Source organism: Lampetra planeri, chromosome 31, assembly GCF_965212315.1.
Source record: "Lampetra planeri chromosome 31, kcLamPlan1.2.h2, whole genome shotgun sequence".
Taxonomy (NCBI): Eukaryota; Metazoa; Chordata; class Hyperoartia; order Petromyzontiformes; family Petromyzontidae; genus Lampetra; species Lampetra planeri.
The window spans coordinates 7,500,213-7,523,831 of NC_136137.1; the positions used below are offsets into that span (position 1 = coordinate 7,500,213).

The following is a 23,619-nucleotide window of genomic DNA, read 5'->3' on the forward strand; positions in this document are numbered from 1 at the left end:
CCGAAGCTATCAATAGAAGGTATGTCAAGGATTAACTGCACTTGTGGCAAATGCTATGTTGGGCAAACGAATGATCAGCACAAGACTAAAAGAACAGAGAAATATTACATACTCCCAAATACAACTGTCAGCAGTAGCGAAACACATGTGCCAACAAGGACACTCAATAGATTTTTATAATTTTGAAGTTCTGTGCAAAACTAGCGACTACTGGCTAAGACTAATTAGAGAATGTATCGAAATTTTATGAAAAAATAAAAATTTTAACCGTTCGGATAGCTACCGACTTAGTACTGCGTGGAAGCGAATTATCAAATAATACATTGTTTAAATGCATGCCTATACAGGCCACCATACTTCAATATGGATGACCATTGGTACACTATTCTAATACACACAATGGACAGGAAGGACAAGATCATAGGGCTCGCATAATGTACATTAACTCATTCACCCCCCCCCCCCCACTTTGCGCAAGAGCGCAGAAGTGTGGTCACCACATCTACACCTCTATATAAGGAACGAAACAGGTGGACTTCTCCACAAATCTGGCTCTCGCCTGATGAAGCTAGTTGTAATTACTGGCGAAACGTCGTACTCAGATTGTAAATGTTGTGGCTTGGCTCTCCAACACACCGGTGTGTTGTACTAGCGACGAATTGGCATGTTCTGTTTACGTGACAACCCTTACTAGTTAGCTGCGTCGGGTGGAGGCAGGTTTTAATGACACATTTATATATTTATGCGATCTAATCCAAAAAACCTCTATTATGGATGATATTTGTCGCGAAAGCCTACATGTTAAAAAGGAGCAGTTATCGGTATGACTCATTCCATAAAAGCTCTTCACCAGTTTGGCTGAATAGGATAAACAAGCAGACAGTAAGTGTTTAAGATAAATCCAGTCTGGGTTTTGGGCAGGGAATAGTTAAAGTGATCACATTTTTACTATATTAGATAGTTAAAAGATAAGAGGGCCGTATTTTGGGAGGATTTTTTTTTACTTTGTATAATCTTTAATCAACCATGATTCTGCCAATAGGCAGTCATATTATGCATTAAATATCAGCAGTAGGACACCTGTATAATTCCCAAAACCTAGTTTAGACCACCAACTCCTGCTGCTGTGTAATATACAATGGCAACGATTCACAAGGCAGTGTGCATGTTACAGAAAGCACATTGAAGTCAAGTGACTTGCAAGGCACTTTGGGAGGACCGAATCTATGGTCACAAGCTTGCCTTTGCAGTCTAAAAAAAATCTATTTTTGCGTGTATGATTACTGTTTCCAGAATGCATGTACCTTTTAGTCTCATGAGTTTCCCATAATTGACAAAAAGCATTCGAATTGGTTTAATCATGAATCTGCTTCGAAACAAAAGGGTGGGTATGGGGACTTCTAGTTTGTTATGGCATTCCAGATAAGATAAGCCAACTGCTTATTACCTTGTACGATAGGATTCAGGATTATCTGCAGTGAAAAGTGTCATACTTGTTTAGCCTAAAACCCAACATCCAATGTCTGACAGGGGTGCACACTTTGTCACTCTCTTCCTCAATGTCATGCTCGAACTATATGTATTTATAGCACAGCAGGGCTCACAATCAAAATATATACCAAGTCAAAAAACCCAGCCCATAAATCCCCCGGGTTGGATACAATGAGTAACCACCTGAGGAGAACGGCTTCACGATAATTCTACAGTGACTATGCGAACAAAATAACGGACCCCACCACATTAACGTGAAATCTACACAAACTGTTGTGACGATCCAATGAGAGTGAAAACAACCAACTATTCGTTTGAATCAACAGTGTGGATAATCGCTCATTGCAGGCATCCGTATTTAGTGAAACATAACCATGCCTCACAGTACCATGTAAAACTATAGCCCATGTCAGTCCAGTGACGCATGAGGGACTCGCCATGCTGCGCGGGTTGCTTGACCATAGTTCACCACGCTGATCATCATCATCACAATCCATGGGCAGAAAGCCCTTAAGGTATCCACTGCACATGTCGTCATTTGTTTCCACTTTCCTCTGTCTTGTGCCAATATGCTCAAGTAGTGTGCACAATTTTCTGGCACCAATGTCTCATCTCATCAAGCCATTCTATCTTCCGTCTGCCTATCTTGCCACGCCTGGTCAGTGTGAGTAAAATAAAAGTTGGTAAACCAACAACATGTTTTTTCTCTTCAAAAATGTCAGCGCGCGATTATTGATAAATGCTAAAAAAAGACTAGTTCACATCCTTAGTACAGATGCTGAAACATTGATTAGGCACATGCGGGAGGTGCACATGGACTCACAAAAGAAAGCTCATGGACACAACCACACACTGCTTCATTTAAGTCAAGCCAACTTGAAAGGGGACTAAGATGGTGTTTCATCTTTATGCAAACGCTCACATTCCTCGCACTACCTGACCCCAATCGTCTCGTTGACCTTTCTGTTGTTTTAAAAATATTTGTGTGGGCACAATGTTTTTGCGATTAGTTCTTAAGTCTGAGCGAGAATTAAATAAATATTCACGGACTTCAAAAAGACCCCTATTTACAATCCACCATCTGCAAGAGTTAGCACCATGAAAGAACCAAAAAACAACGTGGCTTATTTTTTTTCCTTTAGAAGACAGGCGGTTGTAATGTCTAAACACTGCACAAAAACATTTGGCAAGATACAGCTTTCCCTCGCTCTATGCGGATTCGGATTGCGCGATTTCGCGAATGTGACAAACCTATACCTTTCCCAAAATTTACTAAGTGTGGTTTGAATTCACTCGTGTGGCGATCTGGTCGGACGTGGGACAACATTGTTTCTGTGTACCGCATGCGCTACTCGGCAAACGGCTGTCTCGTGCGGTGCATTGTGGGTTGGGCGATTGTGCAGGCTATGCTACGCGATTTCAACCGCATAAAGCGAGGGAAACCCTGTGCCACTGTAGGGGTAGTGGAGGAGGAGGCTTCATGGCCACGACAAAATTCCCTCTTGGAGCAGTAATAGAATCGTCGATGGAATGTATTGTATATGGGATGGAGCACAGGGCACTTTGGTTTACACACAGCACTGTAAACCAACCACTGGGGTGGTATGTGAACTGATACTGGTTACCCAGTCACCAACATACACTGGGGATCAGCATGGTGAAATATGGACAAACAAGCTTCCGTGTTGTGGATTAACAAATAAGCTGTCATTTATTATTATTATAACTTGACATTTTTTTTTGGAGTCATTACGGATGTTTTGGAATTTTACAAAAGACTATTGTCAAAGACAACTTCAGATGTTGTTTTGATCATTTTCATTGTCCTCATGTAAACTGACTTAGCTAACAACAGTGGCGTCACCCAATGCCATGTGACGCCGCATGTGACAAAGGGAAAGTGCACAAGTGGCATCATATTTGTGACGAGAATTGAGAATACATCACGAAAAGGCTGTCTCTGTGCCCAGCCTAAACAAAGACATTTAAGATTCATAGCAATCGCTAGAAATGATCAATTATCAAAGAGCCGAACTCAGACAATCTAATGAGAAATCTGAAAGTGGTAAAACACGTCTCAAGTTGACCATTGCAGAAACCTTGCGATTTTTTTTCATCATGTGTCAAGTAACACAAGACAATAGTGGTTGAGGCAGGGGTTTGCCTGCAACATGTGACTCATGTCGGTGCTGAAAGTGATCTCCAATGGATTTCAACCCAGGGGGCTGGTATCACGTGTAAAGATGTCTTGATAAAAAATATAAAACATCAGCCACACCACCACATGCTTTCTGCATCAGTCCCACAGGTATATTCCACCAAAAAATATATAACATCGATTGCTTTGCTCACACGCAAGCAGTTCAGTTTTTGTCATCAGGAATTTATATTTGTGTTTTTATCCCCCAACCATGGTATAATGTTTATAACAGTGGAATTGTAACCAAGAGGTCACCGGTTCAATCTCCCCACACATAAACTTAACAAAGAGGCAGGTTTCTTAGATCTTCCCCCCCCTGCCGCCCGAAGTCTCTGTCCACCCAGCAGCCTAAATGGGTGCACCAGTGACTTGATCGGCATGTGTGGTGAGTGTGGGTATTAAGATCTATGGCCAGTGTGGAAAAGCAGGTCAAATGCCCTCTACAGAGGACCTCTAGAGCTTGCTTAAGCAGAGATCCTTCATTCTGCACTGGCCTAAGTAGATAATTGCATGGCTGTAGGTGTGCCTACCTATATACCCTCACCCTTGATAAGCAATATTCAGTAAGTGACACAGCTGAAGATAATGTGTAGGAAAGTGGATGAAAGATATATATACCCTTGAAGGACAACAGGTGATGTCACTCAAGTCATTCCACTCTGTGTCATGTGGCTCAAGTATCAGTCGGGAGATCTGAATTGGAATACAATTTATTATTTCTGTACCAAGTTGCTGACAGTACAATAAAGATATTCAAATGTAGGCCTCAAGAGCAGGCACGGGCTAACTCAATTACAATTTCACATATACTTTAGTTATTTTTGTGCAGTCCATATTTATTGGAATGAGGCCACGAACTTGTTACATATGCAAACCTGTGGGTTTTGTTATACCTTGAATGCCAATCAGGATTTAAACCCATGTTTCAAAGGATGCTGGCATAGGAATTAGCTCCTTAACCCAACCAACCTCAAGATAAAGAATTGTCGAATACTCAGCAAAAATGCTGGTTGTGCAAAGTGGTACTTTTATCCACAGAAGTAAACTGCTGAACTACACAAACTATTCATTTTCCTCCTTCACATAGCCATGTAAGCAAATATCGTGTGATTTTATGATACTTGAGTAGCTCTTCTGATATGTTTGGGTTAGAATTAGAACAATGTGATAAGACCCTGTTTGGTTTTTAGGTATTACAGATGTCTTCTCAATCCCTAGTATGGTTTAAAAAACGCTACTGGCACCAGCATCGTTTTAAAAGTAATAGTGAGATTTGATTAATCACAGAAATACGATTAATGCAAGTTATAATTGGATGAAAACTAAAATTGAAATTCCTCTACCAATACATTTCCGAGAATGTGCAATACAGTCAAATACAGAATATTCAAGCAATCACTAAAATGCCAAGGCATCAACTGAAATGGAGAGAAATATATAAATAATCCTCCGGGATGCATACATCCTATTTTAAAAGGGCAAAACATGTACTGTTGTTCTTTGAAAATGTGTTTCATGAGCAATACCTTCGAGCAACATAGGACATCCCAAGGTGTTATGATCTGCAAACCATCACATTGATATAAAGTGAAGCTGTCATCAATGTATTCGAAAAGTGAATACGAGTTTAGTTACAGGGCAAACACGAACTGACAAACAAACATATCGAGGATATGTGTCCCAAGCTGTCCAACATGAGATTGAGGTTCCTTTGTGAATAACAATATTTGAAAGTCAGTCAAGCACTCCCACCACAAAAGCACACAATCGTGACATGATTGTACTGACATATTAAAACTTATGGGAAATATGTTACGAGAATTTTAACGGTACACTTAACTTTCAGAAGCACCACCGCAAGCAATGGTCGTGACATAATTTCCTTGACAATCTATTAAAAGGTACCGTAGCCACACAAAGCGCACCACAGCATTGCACCTCTAAGTCACTTTAAATCTAGTTTGTATTACAAACTTTCGATCTGTGTGAGACAGCCGCCAGGACATGACACAACCTAGGCATATATCTACAAGATAAGAGTAATTTGTTTGGGGTATGATGGTGCGGGTGGGTCAGCAGGTGTAGTTAGTTTGGGTGATCTTATCAGATGAAAGGCACACACCTGACTACCCTCAGCCACGTGCCCCACCCTCGATTCTACTCAAATTAGTGTTGTATCAACAATTTGATCACAACTACATTTTAAACATGACCACATTATTTCTTTAAGGCGGCTCAGTCGGTCAAAACATTGGAAACTCCCTCTGGTCTCAGTGGCAGTAAATTGCATCGGTCCAACAAAGCATTAATTATTTAACAAACAAGTTGTCTGTATTTATAACACTTCCTATCACATTGCAGAGGCAGTGTGATACCTATTGTAGATATAACCAATCTTGGGACCATGGGTATCAGATACAATGCATAAAAGTATGTTCCAGCCCTTTAATTATCAAAACTAGAGCTGCAATGTTTACTATTGATATTGTTTTATTACACCAAATAAATATTATCCATACCATTTTCTTATTTACTTGTCTCGTACAGCATGCATAAGGCTGTACATATGCGCATGTCTTGCTTCTACAATCGTGTTAATATAATTAAACATTCACTAAACTCCACTGTCATTAAATTGTAAAAAGAATAAGTGTTGATCATTTAAGAAAATCAAGAATCGTCAGAAATATAGAAAAATCATTGCAGTAAAAAAATGTGTTACGTAATTACAACAGAGCATTAAAATCCTGGTCAGGGGTCGTATCAGCTATTCATATATTAATAGTTTTAATTTGCACTATTTAATAAACTGGCATCTAGAGGTGTTTTATAGCTCTGCTGTTATTTGGAATTAGTTTGCGGAAATTATGTGTGGGCTACTTGTCAAATGGGTGTGGTATTCATTTCAAAAGGAAGATTTTCCCCCTTTGTGCGAGCTCGCATTTCCTCTGTTGAAGTGAACACCTGCTCTCGGGAGCTGTGGATTTCTTGAACGTCGACCTTCAAGGTCAAGTGGCTACAAGAGGTCCAGCTATGTGGATCCAAACACTAGATTTGACCTTAACCCCTTGTTAATTTGCTACTGTATGAAGTCTGCCCTTGATTTGCATGCAATCGGGGTTCTTTGACCATAAATCAGCCAAGCTTGCTCAGTGTGGGTTGAGAGTAGGGAGCATAAACTCAGAAGCATAGAAGTACAGTACAACAGATTTTGCTACACTGTGCTCTGCTGCCCCCCTTCTTAACATATATATAATCTCGTTTCTCTTAGAGCTCTCTTCACTTGATACAGAAATTTTGCTGTGACTGTTCCACCTGAAGACGGAAGATTGTGTTGCCTCCGAAACGTCGTGAATTAATTTATTTAATTTTTTACCTACGTGATTTTAACGAAAAAAACCAAAGAGTGGGACTGCAGACCCTAACAACCTGCGTGCGGTGCTTGGTAGTCACCCATCCAATCACTATCCAGTATAAACCCCTGCTTAGTTTTGTGAGTTCTGACACAATTGGCTGGAAGTTACAGCTTTTGAAGGTCAATGTTATACAACGGTGCTTCATCTTTCATCCATGCAAAAAGCCAAACAGAACCTTTGACGTCACAAATCAAAAGCTGCTTTCTGCGTGTAATTAAGGGTTGTCCTCCAGAGTGCAGCAGTCGAAAGAATGTACATGTGCCAACTGTTTATACAAAGAGTGCCAAAAATTGCACCACGCTTCTCACACCAATGCACTATGAATAGACATTACGTAAGTGACTTGTCCCCTTCACGTTCCTCCACCGTGCGAGCTGGTTACTTCATGCAAGCAACCAGCGCTTAGGCAATCGCTCCAACACCAACATTCATTCGAAGCCTTTTCATCATAACCTTGGGTTCTGAATTCCAACATTAAAACCTTTGCACGTTAGCACAGGAATCATCGAAATATATTACGACTTTTGTGGACGATTCTGCACATCACAAACACCAGTATGGTTGATCCAAATGGCCAGCCTACAGGCATGATTATTTACTGATGTATGGCATCAAGGTGAAGCTAAAGGTGCAGCCCTGAAATGTATTGCTTAAGCCACTGCTGGAAAGGCAGCCACTGCTGGAAAGGCCTCCACTAGAGGGAGCTCTAGAGAGCCCTTTTATAAGTTAGTAGTTGGCCTGTGGCTGCATCTGCAGTACTAAAAGTTAGCTGCCTGCTGCATATATTTGATTATATGTTTTTATTACCTCAAATCGACAGGGCAGGCCAACCTGTAGGCCCCACACCCTTCCTCTTTAAAGCCCCACCTCTTTCCTATTAATGCCCCACCCCATTACTCATTAGGCCCCAACCCTTCCTGATTAGGCCACACCCTTTCCTGATCAGGCCCCACCCCTTCCTGATTAAGCCCCTCCCCCCCCATCTCTTCCTCTCTGCTCTGCACCTTTCCTCTTTAGGTTCCGCCCCTTCCTCCAGACACGGGGTTGGGCTAGTTAGAGAAGCGGTATGGGTTATGGAAGGCAGGGAGAATGTCCCAGAACAGAAGTGGTGGTAGGGGTGAGGAGGTTTAACCACAATGCCCACAATTCCGCTTTGGAGCAATATAATAATAGATTTGGCCTACTCTTCCACGCTGGCCAGATGTCTTGGAAGAAGTGGCAGTACCCATGCTTTATTTACCTTACCAAACCTTAAGCAACCACCTGATCGATTGGATGTGGTGTACCCATTTGTATTGCTGGATGGACAGAGGGGGGGGGGGTTATAAGAGAGTTGCAGAACTATTTCAACTGTCGCGTTGAGAGAAATAACCGGCGATCTCTACATTGCAAGTCCAGTTTTCGAACAATTACACGAGAGCAGCATTCATAATCAGGGTATTTTATCAATGAGTGCTTGTTCAGATAGATGAAAATGTTGTATGTGCGACTGTATGACATTACAGATCGTGACAAATATAATAACACAACTTTAAATATTTTTAATTAAATTGAAAAAAATGCCACGAATAATTTCCAAGTCCCGTAAGAGTTAACATGTATTCAGAAACAATCATAAAGAATTATCAGGATATTTATCTTCATTGGGTAACACACGACTTGGAGAAAATACACAGGTTAAAGACATCCATCATATAAACGATTATGAAGAGTGGGCTTGGGCGGGAAGGCAATGCACCCAAGAGAACACCCATCACAGAGATGGAACGATAAAATCAGCTCATGTGCAGGTGCTAAGTGGATGTTAAATAGCAGACCTGTGAGAGAAAGTGCTATGATTGTGTAAGACAGATAGATCATTGATTTATATCAGGCAAAGGCCCCTGATGTCACTTCTGGGATAATTCCATAAACTTATAACTTTTTTTGCATTTGTTAATGTTTTCCAGTTTTGCTATCCAAAGCGTTCAGGGAATAGGAGTGGAACGACGGGTTGATCTATCAATCGTTATCAATTAAGCTCACAATAAAAGCATCAAATCGCGCTTGCTTTTCAATTGGTATGCATTGTATGTAGCAGGTTTCATCATCTTTGCAGACACCGCAATAGTTACCATTCACTGCAATAAAACAGGATAATTTCTTGAATCAGGAGTGACCCTCAATCATGACAATTTGTCCAATTGCTGAGGCGCAGTAAATTGTTCTACTCCTAATTTGGGCGATATATGAATTCAAATTATTACATCTAAAGCCTACAGGTGAATCTGGAAAGGTGGTAAAACATTTCGCACCCAGACGCCAATAGCAGGATTGGTATAAATTTGGTAGCGAAAACAATAAATAAATTTCAAGCTCCTCGTACAACACGTATAATCTCAATATTTTTTTCCCGATTCCACATGAAACATTAAAAGGCACTGCGGTTTCTCAACTACAATCCAAATCTGGTTTCGCATTGGGTATGCGCTGTGAAATGGGAGGTGAAATTGGCCAACAACAACAACTCGTGTAACAGTTTTGGAAGCAATTCCCCCCCCCCCTCAAAACTACGTGGCGTAAACATTTGTCACAATACATGGGGCCAGCCCCAAAGCCTTGTGACTGCAACCTTAGCCCAAAGCCCAAAATAAAACGGTTTATTTTGTTGGAGGTGAAAATTATGAATCGGTGCAAGTTTTCTGGAATACAAAGTGCACGGCAATGAAGGCTCTGGGCATATAAAAGAAACATTCGTACATTACAACATTAAAAACCCGCAAATTGCCCAAGGTTATTATCGTTTTAATTTTAAAACATCGTTGACACATGTTGCCTAAGTTAAAGGTGGCAAACTAACATTGGTGAAATATGCCACGTGTGGTGGGTGTAGTGATGCACTGATGTCAGAAGTCTAATCCAGCACTTTGGGGAGGTAAAACTGAATTGTGGAGGTCATCATATGCGCGACGCATCTATACACGGGGTCACGAGGAGGCTTGTCGGTCACATACAGCAGCACACCAAGCAGGCTGGCTGACTTACTTGTAAAACTTTTGGGCTATTATAAATTGGTTTTCTCTACGCACTCTAGTTACAACCCCCACAATGAATTATACACATGTATTGGACAAAAATTCCCTGCAGGATGACTGCCAGCTTTTTCTGAATCACCATCATCAGTATTAGTCATTGTACTACTGGATGAAGGCCACCCAAAGTCGTGGCCATCTCTCACGATTCTACGATGCAACGATCAGTCTAGCAGTACCGGCACGACAGCTGACATCTTGCCTTCATCTTCACGTTGGAGGTCCTCTCGGACAAGTTCCCTCGCGTTGTTGCCATTGTCGTTAGTCTCGACCCCCAGCCATCGTACCCTTGTCGTATACGCGTCCTGCCCAAGTCCACTTTACTCGATACAATGTCTCTAATTGATATCTGTTTTCTGATCCTCGATAAAGGAAATAATTTCCGTAAAAGAAAATATTCTGTTTGTGAATTGTGCATGCAGTACAGAGTTTTGTGGTATGATGTACAGTAACATTTTTGAATACGATTCTAAGTGTCTGTTTGTCTGTTGAGGATGCTGCAATACTTTAATATTCAGGTCATAAATTGTAATAACCTGCATTTTAGTGGTATGTTTCAAAATGCAAAGCCTGGTATCAGATAACGAACACAGATAACGAACACAACTCACTGTGGAAAAATATAACGACATCCTAAAAACGGAAAATGTGGTTTGAAAGCTGATTAAAGAAAACTATGTTGTGAACTTAATGAAAAAAAACTGCTAAACGGGGAAAAAATACACCATTCCACACTTCCCACAAAAGTTGTATAAGTGAAAGATTATTTTTAATGATAAAATTCAATATCTCCCAGCTGTATGACATAACCATCCCTCATTATCCAAACTTCTGAATCAACGTAATTTATTTCACCCAGAGGGGCCTATGCATCCTCCCTTTGAAAGGATGAATATTTTTACAATGATGTCACGCATATCTTAATCTACACAATTTTGTTTCTGCACAATGTTATTGCAGTCACACGCATCACCCTGTACCTCAGTTTTTCACAACAATTGCATATATTTTTTACATCATTGTCGGTTTTATTGCCATACATGTTGTGATTGTCAATGGCTATAGATTTTCTCATGGATCCTTTCTCCTGTTGAACCTACATGGATTCAGTCTCTCACCATCAGACATCACAAGAAGCCACCAGAAGAAAAGACGTGTGTATAAGACATACGTAGCCAACTGAATCACGTTAACAAAAAAACATCACGGCCCTGCATAATGAAACCACAAAACTAGGAAGATACTCGTTATTAGAAAGTTGAAAATGTTACAAGGGTGGTAATTGTAATGATATAAAACAGATGAGGATTACGGCAGTGTTGAGGGTGAGGGTTTAGATGGTAATTGTTAAGTTATTGTGAGGGCGATGTTATGGTGTACAAAAACATGAAACCATTTGTAAAAAAGGATTTGTAATAGGAGTTTTTTGTGTTATAGAAGATAGTTAATTTATCAAGTTCAAGGAGAGTTAGCCCGAGGATATTACATTGGCCTCATTCTGTTTATTAAATCGGGTCTCTGGTCTTGCAAGTACACTTCAACGCAATAAAGGCAGCGATCTTGTCGACATTATCGCCAATGAATGCACACACAACCCTCCTCCACGCTCTGGCATTCACTGCTAACCCCTGAGAATTCACGAGGCCAATTCCCCTAATCTCAACATCACGCTATATTTAAGAACATTTAACAAAAACCCATTCCCACTCCAATGAAACCGGCTTAACGGCACGAGGGTAAGATTTTGCATTCCGCGTTGTTGCAAATATAGTCTGCACCGCCCGCATGCCGTTCAAGCAATCGGCTCATTTAAAAATCTAATTCGCAGAAAAACGCTCACAATACAAACAGCACTGCTCCGTGCCTCTTGACAATGCTCAAGATTAGCGGCGCACAGTTGCATTTATAATGCAGGACCGAGCCAACCCAAAAGCAGAGCCTGCTTGCATGTGTACGCCTGGTTATACGCGCCACAGCTCACTGTGGGGTCTAGTAGCGATCGGGCAAGGTGAGGTGGGGACAGCTAGCAATGTTCAACGAGCTCGCAAATTATCGGGGCGGCGGAAAAGTTCAGGGCAAAGACGACACGCGGCTAACGCACTCTCATTCGCGAGCCGCCGTTCCAAGGTGCCGCGTTGCCCCATAAAACTTTTTTTCCCAAAAGGGGGGATTTTGTGGCCGTGTGTGTAAGATGAGATCTTGCTGTGGCACACATGGCCCGGGTGTGAAACGTTATTCTGCACTTGGGCACGCAGCGTTGGGAGAGGAGCCGACCTCCCGGCGACATTTGCACCGGCGGTGTCTGATTTAGTGGAGTGGTTTGCGGTTATTGTCCCCCCCACCACCTCCCCCCAGGCTGGGTCGACCAAGCTAATCGTGCCAGAACAGGCCAGAACTAGGCATGCCGCATCCAGCACAATGCCAAGCTGGCTGGAATTTCACAATCGCTGCCATTTATTCGCAGGAGGGTTGCACTGTATTGTTTAATTTCTGGACCCATCGGATAACATGTTAAATGGTGAAGGGGTAGTACTGATAAGATGAAAGTTTACCTAAAAAAAGAAAGCAATGATATAATTGCACTCATTTGTTTTAAATATATAAACATATGATGAGCCGTAAGTAAACTTCAAGGTGCTAGCAATATAATGTAGTGCAAAAGGGATTTTGTTTCAATGTTTATTTTAAAGATTCAAATGTATATTATTTAGAGTAAATAGAATAACATCGATACTCATCACTGGGTGTTGACAGGACTGACCCAGACATTCCATTTGGACAGGTTTAATTTGACAGTATTTATGTTACGAATTTGCCATGAAAAGGTTGCACAAAATGTCGTTTACTGATGGAAACATGGTTTTTATACAACACTAACAGAACATTAATGATATGATATAAACAATCAACGATGTGCCATCACTTGACTGCCAATATAACATGAAAACACACTACTAAATATCATCTTAACATTTTGATTTAAAGCTTGCGTGACTGCAGGGATTCATATTCTTGGTTCTTTCGGTATAAAGTCACGTAGAAGGGAAAAAATAAAATAATTGTTTCATATTTTTGTAATTTTTTTCCCCTTCTACGTGACTTTACCGAAAGAACCAAGAATATTTAGCATCTTAACAGTTTATGCTACCCTATGCGAGTGTACACCTGTTATCATGTGTACTTTACTCCGATGGACCTATTTCACTGACATTGCAATTTGTGTATTGTTAATATTATAATTGATGCATGTTCACATAAAGCTACCAGGAGAACTAATGGATACACATACGTTTTCCTACTCTTTCAATTATTTTAGATTCAACCACACTTAGCTTTTTTTTCTGTAACCAGGTTTCCATAGTGTAACCAGGACCCCATCTAAAATGAGCACTTTATTAAATACTGTAGTTGACATGCACGAGGATATGGATTTCATCTCACCATAAAAACATAATTTCAATATTTTAAAAGGTCAAGATGATTATTGTGAAGGACTCCTATTTATATTAGACATACCACACCAACATATGCACAGGCCAGAGGGGACATTGACCATGACCAGAGATATATTTTTTTTTATGGTGACTGTCAAAAGGTCGAAAGCAGCTATGTTTACATTAAGACCCAGTGGCCAAACCGAACAGCAAAATCTGACCGCAATGGAATAATTGAGTCATAAAATATGGCTGCAACACTGGCACGCAAAAGTCTGCTCGTCCAAAGCACGTCGTGGGATTTTCAGTGTCCGCATAGGAGTGGGACGGGACTAGTCTAGCAGCCCCAATGTGAGACCTGTACAATTTTCCTTTTTGTTGTTGAGACAATTGGGCAGGCATGCGGCATTACCATGTAGCCCCCAGGATAGTCAGGCTTGAGGTAAATGAGCCTCCACCAGGCCCTCCTAGACGCCGCTCACAACAGCAGGCGGGAAGATAATGTCTCCATTTAAGAATTTGCAGGATTTATTTAAGTGCATGCGAGTTAAATTTCATTCTGCGCTCCCTAATTAGACATAACGACACACGCAGGATGGTGTCCACGGTCGGGCATTGCATTGGCCAAGGGAGTGCACCGATATTTTTGGCATCATTCTCCCTAAAGAACACTTCCAGGCGGTGTGTTTGCGGTGCGCCCAAAACGGCACGAGCCTCTCCCGCGCAGCCAGCTTGCGCCTCTCCGAAATCCCACCTCCTCCTCGATCGAAGCGGACAAAAACAAAGCTTTCGCCACACGGCCAAACAGCCGAGGTGCTGTAATGTAATGAGACGGCGCCCAGCTCCGTGTAATCGATGGAGGAGATAGCAGAGCGTGAGCCTTGGGAGCGCGTGATGAAACGTGGCGGAGGCGGCTGTGCAAATGCACACGTCTCATTTTGAGAAAGGCGAAAGAAAAAAACCGTGCGGCCGTTCCTAAAAAACGACTCATGTTCTTTGTACAGAGGCAGAATAAAGCCGTGATACCCCTTTAGAAAAAGAACAGTCACAATAGTTTACTTGAAATTCCAACAATAGGGAAACTCAATGGTTTCTGCATTGTTAAATGCGGTTTAGCGTGCTATTTATATACAAACTAGATGATACTATCTTTTGACTGCACGCATTGTGATGCATTCAGCAGCATGATATCCAGTGGTATTAATGTACATGCTTGCATTAGTGGCTATTGAAATGCAATCCAAGTGCCATTAGATGATCTACAAAAGCCTACAATCCACACGTAATCCCTTACTATGCCCACAAATTGTATTTCCAAGTGACTAAATGTTGTGAATGAATTCAGTGCAGCTCATTGTGCAGGACAAATTCAGCGAGTCAATGCATCAGTTGGTTCATATTCTGTCAGGTCATCATGCCCTACAAATAATGGTGTGATGTTTTTGTCATTGTGTCAGTGTCAGTCAGGTTTATGCAAGTGGGGTCATGTAATTTACAGGGGTCAGATCAAAAGTCATTAGTTCATCGTATTAGTTTATATGTCAGCATGTCAGTCAGGTCACCATGGTTTTCATGTCAGGCCATCTCAGTTATTGTGCGAGTCAGGTAATTTTGTTAGACTGATGTTGGTCAGATCAGCAAGTCATTTGTATGTTGGTCAGATCAGCAAGTCATTTGTATGTCAGTCAGATCATTTTATACGTTAGTAGGGTTTTCATGTTTACAGACCACTACGCCGGCTTTGTTTCGTCATAACATCATATCAGTCACTGTCAATTATGGCTGAAATCACTGGCGCAATCGGACCTTTCTTAACTATATTGCACAGGCCAAGTTCAGTGTACCTTCTCATTTATTTGAGGCTCCTCTGTCACTGACGACTAAAGTTTCAACCTAAAAGCCAGACAACTGCACATAACGGGCACCTGCTCCTCAAAATAAACGTTAAGCCACTTGGTGCAGGCTAGCCAGTTAACATTTGGTTCACGGTCTCTGCAAGGACAGCACGACACATTACTAAATCCCTCACCCAAAAGCATAACCTTTGACCCCTGCCCAGTCCAGCTTATCGTTAATTCCACAATCATATGGGGTGGACCAGTGGCACAATCGCTGGAGCACAGTCCTAACAACTGCGCCAACCACTAACACGACAAAAACATCAGCTGCGAGTGATATCTAAACTGGAGGTGGACTGCTCCCTTAACCATCTCGCACTCACTAACTTGGTGAAGTATGGTGATATAACTCCCATGAGACTACCAGTGTGGAGGCTTTCATCCGAGTAGTAAATGGACAAAGGCCTGCAAATTATTATAAAATTCCTGCCTCAAGGCAGAAGAAACGAGATTTAATCCAGTTTTTTTTTGCTTCCATTAAGATCTCATTTGCATTTTGAGTTGGCGGCCACTCTTACCAAGCTCAAGCTGCTGGCTTTAACTTCTCATCTGGCTTCAAATTTCGAGCTTACAGATGTCTCTGTTGTTAAAAAACGGAATGCCAAAGAAAAAGAGAAAATAGCCACCTCCTAAGGACACGAGATACGTTCCAATATACTTCATCACATTACGTTATATTAAAAAGGTGTAACTATCAGGAACTGAATTCGGCTTGCACGCAGCCATTTATGGATTCGATCCGAATTTAGCTCGACAACCGGTTCGACAGCCAGTTTTGTTTTATTCATGCGATGTTTTTTCCCCGTCCTAATCTCACTTGCTTAAGTAAACGTGGATTAATTCGCTCTTGGGATTGACACTAAGAACTTTATTTAATCCTTCTTCAAGACGACATTAATTCATGTTGTGCTTAATCAGATAACAATTGAATGAAACAATCCACATCACAGAGGGCCCCAATCAATATAGATTATGCACATTCCATGCCTATTGTTATTGTATTACTATCAGCCAATAATGTCCGTTTGTGTGTAACGCGCGTGACGTCACTCCGCATGCCGCACCCCCCTCATTAATATTCATGAGCATATGGATTATTGCACTCACGCAAAAGGTCGAGCGGAAAGAAATTAGTTTTTTTTCCGCAAATTCACTTCAAGTTTCACGTTTCTTTATTGAAAGTGAATCTAATAAACAATTATACGTAGCAACAATGTGGATTTGGTGTCTTTATTTATTTCTTCAGCACTTGAGACAAAAGGTAAGTCTAATTTATGCTTCCACATTATGGTAAAATAGACATTTCTCGGTGATTTTCCAGATATTGTATCGAATTCCAATTTATTTCAACCCCAGCGACCGAAAGCAGAAGAGAATAAAGTATCAGAGCAGTGAATTTGAACAAATTGAAGGTCAGTTATATACAGTGCTACAGTGACATGAAGTGAGGTGTTTTATGACTTCGTTTTCAACCAGATTCACTGCCATTAATACAGTACTACAGTGAAATACAGTGAAGTGTTTGATGACATACTTTTGAGCAAGATTCACTGCCATTAAATTTACACAAGATACAATTATACTCTGCTCAATGTTTTTGTAAATATTACAGCTTCCGTCCTAGGACGGGCAAACACACTCGTAAGCTGGTATTGTTATATTGTCTCGTATTTATAGTCTTCAGAGGCTCTCACATGTCAAATAAATGACTGAATGGAGAAGTCATCAACAGACAGAGGCCTTGGCTTTATTTGACACTTATCAGAGTCTCTCAGCCTCGATCCATCTGGTTCATCTCCACAACCAATACCATGTGCGACATTCTCATTTATACGATGTGACTGGTTCTATTAAAACGGAGATAGCCACGAGCTATCCCAAGCTCTTTTCTAAAACAGAGCCAAGCTCTTAGTACCAGGGCTGACCCCAATCGTGACATCACAAGTCGATGGGGTGCAGTCCTAATGTGACCACAAATTCTACTCAATCGCTGAACGTTATTTTTTTTTTATAAATATGGGGATCAAGTATATCCATATATAAAGCTGTGAAACTGAATGAGCAAATACCACCCCCTTGCATTTCTGTTTTGTGTTCGAATTGTTATCAAAGGTCGTTTATGCCTTAATGCTGCTTGACCACCATCTACCCACAATCCACCAAGCTTAGTGACGTTGCATTATTTATTGAACGGCAAATCGGCCACACAGGGTAGACAAAATTAATAGTAGCGTGTACAGAAACGATGTGGCATAGATAATGAAAACAAAGGCCAGTCAAGTTGCAGTACATCTCAGCCCCAGCACAAATTTAATCCACTTCGAATTATGAGCATCGAGCAATTGTCTGGATCCCCCAAGCAGCCAAATCTGGAGTTCTGTGCTAAAGAACTTGGCCCTTGGGCTGGCATTCTGTGGGTTCATCAGGCCACCAGTACTGGTTTCTCTAAGCCTTCATCCCCAGGTCTCGGAGGCTGGTTTCTATACAATCATTGTGCTCACTGGTCCCTGCGAGTTTTCAGGCTTTAGTCGAACACAACATTAATCGTAGATCTTGAGTGTGCGTGCTCACAAGTACCATTACCCCCTTTCCCCTAAAGCTCTGGGCCTAAGCCCCTCCGAATCCACATGTTTGAATTCCGTCGGTATGAATCGTCAGGGCCTTGAAGCCGAAGTCAATCAAAATAAATGAATTGGAAATGGCCAGGCCGCGTCAAGAGCAGAAATGACGTGAGATGGACAACATTCTGACTTAAAGCTTTCGTGACTGCAGGATATTCATATTCTTGGTTCTTTCGGTAAAGTCACGTTACTTTACCGAAAGACCCAAGAATATGGACATTAGCTGCAGAGTGGATACCGAGAGGACAGACCGTGGAAGAGATGGCGAGACTAAATCTAAGGAAGGATTTGTCAGGAAATGGGGGAGGCCTTTGGCCAGCAGCGGAAAGTTACATGTTGACAACAGTGACCTTAGATTTAGTACGTAGCCTCTAAGCCCCTAAAACATACCAGGTCCAACACTCGGGGTTCCTTTTGAGTCCACTTGGGCCCTAAAAGACGCGATAATTGTCTGAAATCTGCCCCCTGATTCCTCAGACCCTGTGAGATTGGTCCTTCTCGTCTCCCGGTTCTGTGTCCAGTTGAATAAACACCCTGAAGAAAGCTTCAAATCTAGAAACCCTGAAGGAAACGCTTTCCACTGCTTTACAGTGATTTGAACGTAACACCTAAGGGCTTTACGCAAGCCTATCAATGGGTCCGTTCAAAAGCCAGGCCCACCAAGGCATGTGGAACGAAGATAGGCTTCCTCAACAAATCACAATTAAGTATTAAAACACCCATCAGAAGTGTGTACTTTTAAGCAGGTATACCAGTTGAAGGGCTAGGGATGCGATAATAAAAAGGTGGATGACATTCGATGGTACCAGGCCGCCGGGTCTGTCTTGGTAATTAAAGTGGCGGGTGACCGCGACGCTTAAAACGCGAGACGTAGCTGCTTGCTGCTGTGGCCTTTGCCGTGTGCTCGTCGAGGAAGACGAACAAGAGGGGTGATGTGGAGCACAAAGTCGGTGTGTAGGGAAAAAACCCCCCCACAACAAATAAAAGCACCATTGTTCGTCAAACGCCGTGGGGTTTGTGTTTAGAACGCGACGAGAGCGGCGGATCGCGCGTTACGATTCGGACGCGGGCCTACGCAAGCGGGCCTCAAAACCAAAGCTTCACACACACACAAGCTCGCCTTCTACCTCCATCACACGCACACGAGCGGGCTTTAGATAACATTCTTAGCGAAATGTATCGGCGACAGATGATGTTAAGTTAAGAGGCGGAGATTAGAGACGCGAGAGAAGGGAGAGAAGCCAGGGTCAGGCCTGGACGCGGGCTCACCCTAGGCGGCGGTAGCTTCCTTCTGCTGAGTGGAGTTTTTTTTTTCCGCGCGTTCCCTTTTAAAATTAATCTTAATTCTTCTTCTTCCTCCTCCTCCTCGCTGTGGTTGTGGTGGCGATGATGTTGTTGTGGTTGTTGTGCTGCTGGTGCCGCTGCTGCTGCTGTGCCTCGGTGTTGCGCTGTGTTTTATTTAATACATCAGAAGGGAGGCGATGCTTGGTTTTTTTCGCGTGTGAGACGCGCGCGGGTGGCGACCAAGAAAAAAAACAACAGCGGCACGAGGGGGAGGGGCGCGGGGGAGGGGCGGGGTGACGGGGAGAAGGGGTGGGGGAGGGGCGCGGGGGAGGGGCGGGGTGACGGGGGGAAGAGGGGTGGGGGAGGGGCGCGGGAGGGGCGGGGTGACGGGGAGAAGAGGGGTGGGGGAGGGGCGGGGCACTTGGAGGAGGAGGGGCGAGGGGGTGGGGTGAAGAGTAGGGGAGGCCCTTAGGGGGAGGGGCGGGGTGACGGGGGAAGGAGGGTGGGGGAGTGGCGCGGGAGGGGGGCATTTGGAGGAGGAGGGGCGAGGGGGGTGGGGTGAAGAGTGGGGGAGGCCCTTAGGGGGAGGGGCAGAGGGACCTGAGAGGCCCAGGGAGGTGGGGGCAAGGGACGGGGGGAAAGGGAGAGGCAAGGGGAGGGTTTAGGGAGGTTTAGGGAGGGGCAAGGGGTGGGGGGAGGGACAAAGGGGCGGGGGGAAGGGCTTACAGAAGGTGGGGGAAGGGGAGCGGCTATTAGGGGTGGGGGTGGGAGTCGTCGGACAACGAAGAGCAAAAAGTGGGTGGGGCTAAAGGGAGGGGAGGAGCCTGGGGGTGCGGGTAAGGGGAGGGTCGTGGCTGGGAGGAGCGAGGGAGAGGAGGGGATGGGGGGGGTGACAGAGCGTTCGGAAGGGGATGGATGGAGCGGGGGAGGGTAAGGGGACTGGACAGGGTATAGGACTATAGGCCATAGGGAGTGGGACTTGGGAGGAGCCAAGGGAGAGGAGGGGACGGGCAGGGGAGAGGAGGAGGGAGGGAAAGAAAGGAGAGTTGGCAGGAGAGAGGGAGGGAAACTGACGTATGGGAACACACGGGGAGGGGGGACTCAGGAGAGGGGGACCTCGGGGTGAGACGGCGCTGGGACGGGTGGGGGAGGGGTAGTGTGGACGGATAGGTGGCCAGGGGAGTGGTTAGAGGAGTGGGGGTTGAGGGTAGGTGGGCAGGGGAGTGGTTAGAGGGGTGGGGTTGAGGGTAGGTGGGCAGGGGAGTGGTTAGAGGAGTGGGGGTTGAGGGTAGGTGGGCAGGGGAGTGGTTAGAGGGGTGGGGTTGAGGGTAGGTGGGCAGGGGAGTGGTTAGAGGGGTGGGGTTGAGGGTAGGTGGGCAGGGGAGTGGTTAGAGGAGTGGGGGTTGAGGGTAGGTGGGCAGGGGAGTGGTTAGAGGGGTGGGGGTTGAGGGTAGGTGGGCAGGGGAGTGGTTGGAGGAGTGGGGTTGAGGGTAGGTGGGCAGGGGAGTGGTTGGAGGAGTGGGGTTGAGGGTAGGTGGGCAGGGGAGTGGTTGGAGGAGTGGGGTTGAGGGTAGGTGGGCAGGGGAGTGGTTGGAGGAGTGGGGTTGAGGGTAGGTGGGCAGGGGAGTGGTTGGAGGAGTGGGGTTGAGGGTAGGTGGGCAGGGGAGTGGTTAGAGGAGTGGGGTTGAGGGTAGGTGGGCAGGGGAGTGGTTGGAGGAGTGGGGTTGAGGGTAGGTGGGCAGGGGAGTGGTTGGAGGAGTGGGGTTGAGGGTAGGTGGGCAGGGGAGTGGTTAGAGGAGTGGGGTTGAGGGTAGGTGGGCAGGGGAGTGGTTGGAGGAGTGGGGTTGAGGGTAGGTGGGCAGGGGAGTGGTTGGAGGAGTGGGGTTGAGGGTAGGTGGGCAGGGGAGTGGTTAGAGGGGTGGGGTTGAGGGTAGGTGGGCAGGGGAGTGGTTAGAGGAGTGGGGTTGAGGGTAGGTGGGCAGGGGAGTGGTTGGAGGAGTGGGGTTGAGGGTAGGTGGGCAGGGGAGTGGTTGGAGGAGTGGGGTTGAGGGTAGGTGGGCAGGGGAGTGGTTGGAGGAGTGGGGTTGAGGGTAGGTGGGCAGGGGAGTGGTTAGAGGAGTGGGGTTGAGGGTAGGTGGGCAGGGGAGTGGTTGGAGGAGTGGGGTTGAGGGTAGGTGGGCAGGGGAGTGGTTGGAGGAGTGGGGTTGAGGGTAGGTGGGCAGGGGAGTGGTTAGAGGAGTGGGGTTGAGGGTAGGTGGGCAGGGGAGTGGTTAGAGGGGTGGGGTTGAGGGTAGGTGGGCAGGGGAGTGGTTAGAGGGGTGGGGTTGAGGGTAGGTGGGCAGGGGAGTGGTTGGAGGAGTGGGGTTGAGGGTAGGTGGGCAGGGGAGTGGTTAGAGGGGTGGGGTTGAGGGTAGGTGGGCAGGGGAGTGGTTAGAGGGGTGGGGTTGAGGGTAGGTGGGCAGGGGAGTGGTTAGAGGGGTGGGGTTGAGGGTAGGTGGGCAGGGGAGTGGTTAGAGGAGTGGGGTTGAGGGTAGGTGGGCAGGGGAGTGGTTAGAGGGGTGGGGTTGAGGGTAGGTGGGCAGGGGAGTGGTTAGAGGAGTGGGGTTGAGGGTAGGTGGGCAGGGGAGTGGTTGCAGGAGTGGGGTTGAGGGTAGGTGGGCAGGGGAGTGGTTAGAGGGGTGGGGTTGAGGGTAGGTGGGCAGGGGAGTGGTTAGAGGGGTGGGGTTGAGGGTAGGTGGGCAGGGGAGTGATTAGAGGGGTGGGGTTGAAGGTAGGTGGGCAGGGGAGTGGTTGGAGGAGTGGGGGTTGAGGGTAGGTGGGCAGGGGAGTGGTTGGAGGAGTGGGGTTGAGGGTAGGTGGGCAGGGGAGTGGTTAGAGGGGTGGGGTTGAGGGTAGGTGGGCAGAGGAGTGGTTGGAGGAGTGGGGGTTGAGGGTAGGTGGGCAGGGGAGTGGTTAGAGGGGTGGGGTTGAGGGTAGGTGGGCAGGGGAGTGGTTGGAGGGGTGGGGGTTGAGGGTAGGTGGGCAGAGGAGTGGTTGGAGGGGTGGGGGTTGAGGGTAGGTGGGCAGGGGAGTGGTTAGAGGGGTGGGGTTGAGGGTAGGTGGGCAGAGGAGTGGTTGGAGGGGTGGGGGTTGAGGGTAGGTGGGCAGGGGAGTGGTTAGAGGGGTGGGGTTGAGGGTAGGTGGGCAGGGGAGTGGTTAGAGTTGTGGGGTTGAGGGTAGGTGGGCAGGGGAGTGGTTGGAGGAGTGGGGTTGGGGGTAGTTGGGCAGGGGAGTGGTTAGAGGGGTGGGGGTTGAGGGTAGGTGGGCAGGGGAGTGGTTAGAGGAGTGGGGTTGGGGGTAGTTGGGCAGGGGAGTGGTTAGAGGGGTGGGGTTGAGGGTAGGTGGGCAGGGGAGTGGTTGGAGGGGTGGGGTTGAGGGTAGGTGGGCAGGGGAGTGGTTAGAGGAGTGGGGTTGGGGGTAGGTGGGCAGGGGAGTGGTTAGAGTTGTGGGGTTGAGGGTAGGTGGGCAGGGGAGTGGTTAGAGGGGTGGGGTTGAGGGTAGGTGGGCAGGGGAGTGGTTGGAGGAGTGGGGTTGAGGGTAGGTGGGCAGGGGAGTGGTTAGAGGAGTGGGGTTGAGGGTAGGTGGGCAGGGGAGTGGTTGGAGGGGTGGGGGTTGAGGGTAGGTGGGCAGGGGAGTGGTTAGAGGGGTGGGGTTGAGGGTAGGTGGGCAGGGGAGTGGTTAGAGGAGTGGGGTTGAGGGTAGGTGGGCAGGGGAGTGGTTGGAGGAGTGGGGTTGAGGGTAGGTGGGCAGGGGAGTGGTTAGAGGGGTGGGGGTTGAGGGTAGGTGGGCAGGGGAGTGGTTGGAGGAGTGGGGTTGAGGGTAGGTGGGCAGGGGAGTGGTTGGAGGAGTGGGGTTGAGGGTAGGTGGGCAGGGGAGTGGTTAGAGGGGTGGGGGTTGAGGGTAGGTGGGCAGGGGAGTGGTTAGAGGAGTGGGGTTGAGGGTAGGTGGGCAGGGGAATGGTTAGAGGAGTGGGGTTGAGGGTAGGTGGGCAGGGGAGTGGTTAGAGGGGTGGGGGTTGAGGGTAGGTGGGCAGGGGAGTGGTTAGAGGGGTGGGGTTGAGGGTAGGTGGGCAGGGGAGTGGTTAGAGGAGTGGGGTTGAGGGTAGGTGGGCAGGGGAGTGGTTGGAGGAGTGGGGTTGAGGGTAGGTGGGCAGGGGAGTGGTTGG

General features: G+C 45.9%; 1 protein-coding gene across 15 annotated transcripts in view; it reads right to left on the minus strand.

The window, feature by feature from the left end:
* LOC144729166 (histone-lysine N-methyltransferase 2C-like) overlaps positions 1-19,676 on the minus strand; it is a 161,118-nt gene extending 141,442 nt beyond the window's left edge. For 14 of the 15 annotated variants that reach the window (XM_078609174.1, XM_078609183.1, XM_078609184.1 and 11 more), the window contains exon 1: positions 19,401-19,676. The gene's annotated coding sequence lies outside the window, so the exon portion shown is untranslated. The remainder of the gene's footprint in view (positions 1-19,400) is intronic. The other variant, XM_078609187.1, reaches the window with a different exon arrangement.
* Positions 19,677-23,619: the final 3,943 nt, after the last annotated feature.